The 5,939-nt window shown below is 36.7% G+C and overlaps 1 long non-coding RNA gene and 1 pseudogene across 1 annotated transcript; both read right to left on the bottom strand.

The window, feature by feature from the left end:
- Window positions 1–1,687: 1,687 nt before the first annotated feature.
- On the bottom strand, window positions 1,688–2,480 carry LOC107574547 (uncharacterized). Its single transcript, XR_001607687.1, has 4 exons — window positions 2,400–2,480; window positions 2,135–2,215; window positions 1,921–1,953; window positions 1,688–1,735 (listed from the first exon to the last, which is right to left on the bottom strand). It is a non-coding gene; the product is annotated as an uncharacterized lncRNA (long non-coding RNA).
- An 11-nt stretch (window positions 2,481–2,491) lies between these two features.
- On the bottom strand, window positions 2,492–4,601 carry LOC107574542 (uncharacterized; annotated as a pseudogene).
- Window positions 4,602–5,939: the final 1,338 nt, after the last annotated feature.

Consider the following 5,939-nt stretch of genomic DNA (forward strand, 5'->3'; position numbering starts at 1 on the left):
ATAACAGTATGCACAGTCTGTGAACAAGGAGCAAAGTTTAATTAGTTCTTGTTTACAGCAACATTACAATAGTTGCCCTTATAATATTACATCATAAGATACACTAACATTTTGTGTATAAAGAGACGTCCTGTGTGTAAAGAAAAAGAAAAAAAAAAAAACTCATTTGTGTGGAGGAGGAGAACTTACTTATAACGGTTCATAAACATAAAAGTTAATACCGAACATTTTTCGATATTATGAAAGCACATTAAATCCTTTAACAGATGTTCAACAGAAGAATGTTTCTCTTGCATATAAACAAAACAGTAAAAAAAAAAACACTTATTGAGTATTTTGTGACTGTTTGTTTTTTAGTGTTAAGCCACGATTCCTGACGAAATCTCTTATGTTTTGGACAGAGCGACTAGCCAAAACAGGATGCTCAGCATTCTTGCACTGTTGGCATTCAACTTTAGTGGCGAGTTTACACCTTGCGATGTGGTTCCGGAAATGTCTCATTACTGCAGCGATTTCTGTTGGAGACCATATTCGTTTTTGTTTCCTTCTTGCATCACCCCTTTCAGGAGAATTTTCGCGAATCACTACAAAAGAGGAAAACAGGTTCCTGAACCCTGGGGTGAACACCATGATGGCCAGATCTCTCTCTTCTCCCAACCAGCCACACTCTTACCAACCCTTGTCTTTAGTCAAACCTTTTTGTACAGATTACTAATCCTTTGAGTAAAAAATGATGGGCTGCTGTTTTTGTTAAACATGTTTTTGCCTGTTTGTTTGTTTTAGTAAGGGGAGCAATTTATTCATTATGTTTGGTTGTGTTGTTACCATCCTTGTAAGATTGTGTTTTAAATGTTGGCCCATCCTGATGTTACATTCAACTAAAATATCAATTTGTAAATAAAACAATGAAATTAAAGATCTGACTTGTGTGTTATGGTTACTTAGTTCCTGATATAGATAAGTAGTTAAAAACCTTTTATTCTCGTCATACCTTGAAATGAGCCTCCTAAGGCAGAGTCAACATCTGTGAATGAAAAAACAAAATATAACAAACAGTAGTAGTGCTTGGTTTGCATTAATTAAATCAAACCTCAATGGAGATGCTGGCTGAGTGAGGTAGATGCTCATACCATCTGAAGTGCCTGGAGGTTTCTCAACAGGGCGCCTAGCCTTCTTCATTCCTGCGGTATGAATAGTATGGCTCAGTATAAAGGTTCTGATGGCACATGCTCAAACATTTCATAAATAGTTTTACACCGTGAAACTGTAATGAAACTGTAAATCTCTGTAAATTTTGTGATGGAGAAATTAAAATTTCTCCATCACAAACAAAAACGGTTAGAATGATTGATCTACACGACTCCCTAGTACAGTGTTTTTTTCTGTAAATGCTTCTGTGCTTTTACCATGTTGTTCATGCTCTTCCGCTCTTTGTCTTTCCTACAACAATCTTTGTTTAAAAAAAAAACTTGTTAATCCTAAATTCAAAATCTTGTGTCATTTACACAATATAATAAATCAAGCAATCTAAACTGCATTTTAAACATTTTCGTACTCAGTTTAGTTTCAAAATGTGTTAGTATATATATATATATATATACTTAAAATGGGTTTGAAGTTGAAAACTTTTTATTCTTGTCTTTGACCTTGAGATGGGCCTCCAAAGGCAGAGTCAATATCTGCGATTGTTCATGCTCTTCCCTCCTGCTCCGCTCTTTGTCTTTCCTACAACAATCTTTGTTTAAAAAAAAACTTGTTAATCCTAAATTCAAAATCTTGTGTCATTTACACAATATAATAAATCAAGCAATCTAAACTGCATTTTAAACATTTTCGCACTCAGTTTAGTTTCAAAATGTGTTAGTATATATATATACTTAAAATGGGTTTGAAGTTGAAAACGTTTTATTCTTGTCAAACCTTGAGATGGGCCTCCAAAGGCAGAGTCAATATCTGCGAATAGAAAAATAAAATACGATAACAAACAATAGTAGTGCTTGGTCTATATGAAGTGAATCAAGACCATGCTGCTTCAGTAACAGCTCTGAACTATTATAATGTTTTGGTGCATCGTATGGTACACTTCTTATGCTGACTTTACGGATTTGATGTTTGTATGTTTATGTGCTTTTACCTGTTTCTGTTTGTGTCTGTGGATGTATCTCCTCAGCATCACTGTCTTCACTTTGCTCAGAATCAGTAAAGTTTAACTCATCTAACAAAAAATAAACATTCAGAGTATCAAGTAAGTTTAACTTTGCAAATGTTAGAGTAAAAAAAAAAAGAGGACATGGTGATCACTCTGAAGTTTGATGAATATTACATTGTTAAAGATCTAAAGTCTGAATGCTAGGGATTATCTTTAGGATATGAATACTGTAACAACTTAGTAGCATTACCTTCAATTTCAATCTCTTCTAGTGTTTTGCCCTGAAGATTTGTAAGTGACCCTTTCTCCATGGCAAGTAGTAGTTTAGATATTTAGATATACACCACACTCATTTGCATAAATTCTCAGACAGTCTTGTCCTCGATATGGAGTCAAACAGTTGGGTCTTGCAAACAGGAATGTGTTTTCTTCTGGGACTCCACACTCTGTTCTTCTGATTATGAGGTGTGTTATTGCATCAACCATGTCTGGCGATAACAAGACTGCAACTTTTCGCCCCCTTTTACCCCTAATTTCTACCCGACTGAAATGTGCACAAAGTTTTTGTTCAAACTTTGTTAGCCCAACAGCAACATCTTTATGTAGGGCAGCTGTGTCCCTCTCTAGAAAACCTTTCAGTTGCATCTTTGCAACCTCTCCTCCACGTCGTCGGTTAAACAGTATGATTTTTGCTAGAGTTGCTTTGCAAAGTTCTCAGTAGACTTGTGCTGATGGCATCTGTTTCAAGTTCTCAGAGGCTAAATCGGCAACCTTTTCAAGATGCTGGTGAAGACGTTGTACATCTTCTGTGAAAGGGAGGGTGGATGGCTTGTTAAAGTGCCCCTCATTCAAGGTGGTCAAAGCTGTGTGAGAAACAAGTTCAGACCACTTTGCATCATACAGCTTTTTGAATGTCTTGACTTTATCCCCTCACTGTCTTCTGCCATTAGAGCTCTGCAATGTATATTGTCACATATCTTATTCAGAGAGTGGCCCAACTTGAGGGCAAGGCTTGGAGTCTGGTATGAGTGTTTTTCATCATCAAACCCAGATACCCTCTTGACAGCCTGGATAACCACATTGAAATTTGCAGGTCTTACAGCATCTTCAAGAGTCTGTACTGAAAATTCTTTTCTCAGAATCAGCAGAAGTCTTCCAACTTCCCGGAGCTTCTGTCGAATATAGTCATATTTGGTGGGATCCTGTCCATGTTTATTGAAAAATGACTGGGCCAGCTGAAGAATGCAAAAGTCACTCCGCACAGCAGCAGAGATGTCATCGTCTTTCATCACAGTTAACAGCTTCCAAACACCCTGTGATATTTGTTGACAGAGAGCTGTATTAGACATTGTTGCCAAAGACAAGACCCTAGTTCTTCCTGGCTCTGCCTGATCTTCCACTGGTTTGGAAAGACAATTTCGAACGTGTCGCCAGAGATCCCTCCGGAGAAACATTGCATGGCAATACATACAATGCACATAATCTTTTGAAATATACATTTTCTTTGGTTTACGTCTGAGTTTTAACAGTCCAGTCCCACTCGCTAAAACATCTGCATTGTGTTCGTAGTTCCCTTTGTTCCGCAGTTTGTTCAGAAGTTTTTGACGTTCTTTGGAGTGTTTTGGCAATGCCAAAGCCCGAGCAACATCGACATTTGATTTCTCATGGGTTTTTAAGTGGCGTGTAAATTTTGACTGCGGTTTTCCACAAATGTAGCAGTAATTCTTCTTGCTTACTGAAGAAGATATATTTGAAGATTGTATACATGGATCTTCCCCTGTGCTTGTGATATTCTCAACAGATGTGTCTTCAGTATTACCAACGCTTGCTTCATTGTGAACTTCCGAGACTTGTACTTGCTTGACTTTCATACAAGACCTTTCAAGCTGTGCTGTGCAGACTGGATCTTTTGGGTGTGAATCTTTACCTATGATGCTTTCTTGGCATGGTCTGCCATTTTGAATTTCTGCAGCAGATTCAAAGTAGGACACTTTAGTAGTTGGCATGTTTAAGAGTTGTTCAGGACATTCATTTTCTGAAGACACTATGCCCACTTCTGAACTTTCTGAAACAGAATTAGGTACATAGTCCCGATCTGAGAAATTCTCACTGGAAAATTCTTCTTCAGAATCCTGAAATAGCAAAAATATTATTTGTACATATTCAAAAAGTTTACTTCTAAGGAAAAATTACTCAAAAAAAAAAATCTGACTATTCGATAAATCACACTTACTGATGTTAATGGGTCAGGTTTGGGCTTCACATTTTTCTTGTAGCAAGTGTTATGCCAGAAGCAGGAACAAACTAGATTGAGGATATAATAAACAAGGTTGGTTCCATTTGATTCAAGAAAATTTGCTTTAAAAAGTGATAGATAACAGAGCGATAGAGAAGTAGTGTGTTCGAAAGTGCGGCTAGAAGATGGAAGAGAATAGAAAAGAAAAATGAGTAAACTAAGAATGAAGGAGGATTAAGTAGGAGACACACTTAACATCTGCCCATCCCCCACAATACACAACACGACACCAGCAGTAAGTATGGGGACATCCGACTAACCCTAACAATTAAAGATCATACAGTGCCCTCCATAATTATTGGAACAGTAATGACAAAATTGCGTTGTCTGCTGTGGAGTCAAGACATCTGCAAATATGATCAAAAGATGAATGAGACAAAACTACAGAATATAACACTTTTATTATTGGGGGATATTCAATACATAGATGCTTTACCAGTTTTATGTTTATCGTCCTTGGTGTGGATACGCTATAACACAGTGGTTTGACAAAACCCGAAATTATGAGGACATCTGGCCTCTCAGCCAATCAAAACCTGCGATTCCATATACACGTTGAATATTAATGAGGACGTGCATTACCGAGCGCAGTCGCGATACACACGCTTAACATAAAGTCCGGTAATTGTGAATTATAAGGGCTTTTGGAGAAAATTCGAATTAAAGCTCCCTCTACCTATAGAAGCACTTCTACATTGTCTTAATTATGAGGACATTGGCCCTGTCCTCATAATACAAAATGTCCTCATAGTGTTGCGTGTATTCATATAAAATGTCCTCGTAAATCACAAAAACCAACACACACACACACACACACACACACACACAAAATGAATGTGTGTTATATAACCTATAAATCTGGCTCTTATATAAGACTGTAACAGTTCATAATTGTGGAAGACATTTTCATTTTTATTATTTAACATTGGTTAAACAGCATGGTTTTTAAAAGGAACTACTCAGTACTCACTGTGTTAAATAGTAAAAGTAAGAGTGGAAAATTATGTGAATATTGGATGCCAACCTAAATTTAATGATAAATACATTTTACTTAATTTTAAAATGGTTTTATAATCATTCAGTAGTTGTAAATTGCAAAAAAAAAAAAAAAAAAAAAGTTAAAACCATGTACACACTCACATTGCAAGTCTTACTGAAGTGTGCCACTAGCAGCTCAACAGAGTCAAACTGAACCCTTCTGTGGTGGGTTTTCTGCATCTGCTGGGTGGACAATTAGATTGTGGGTTAAAGTGGCCGTTGGTTTGATGTCTGTTTAGTTTGTAGCTGAAGAGTTTCTTCCAGTCCTGCATTTACAAACCTCACAGTCTGAATTCTTCTCTAGATAAAATTGCTTTACAGTGAAATAAAGTACTGGATCAATCCAACAAACCTGATCTATGAAATACAGTTAAAGAAGAGTCACAGGTCAGAGGTGGATCAACAAGAGTGTAATATTTTCAGTTAAAATGAACTGAATAAACCAAATAAATGTGA

Source organism: Sinocyclocheilus grahami, unplaced genomic scaffold (assembly GCF_001515645.1).
Source record: "Sinocyclocheilus grahami isolate Dianchi unplaced genomic scaffold, SAMN03320097.WGS_v1.1 scaffold2265.1, whole genome shotgun sequence".
NCBI lineage: Eukaryota > Metazoa > Chordata > Actinopteri > Cypriniformes > Cyprinidae > Sinocyclocheilus > Sinocyclocheilus grahami.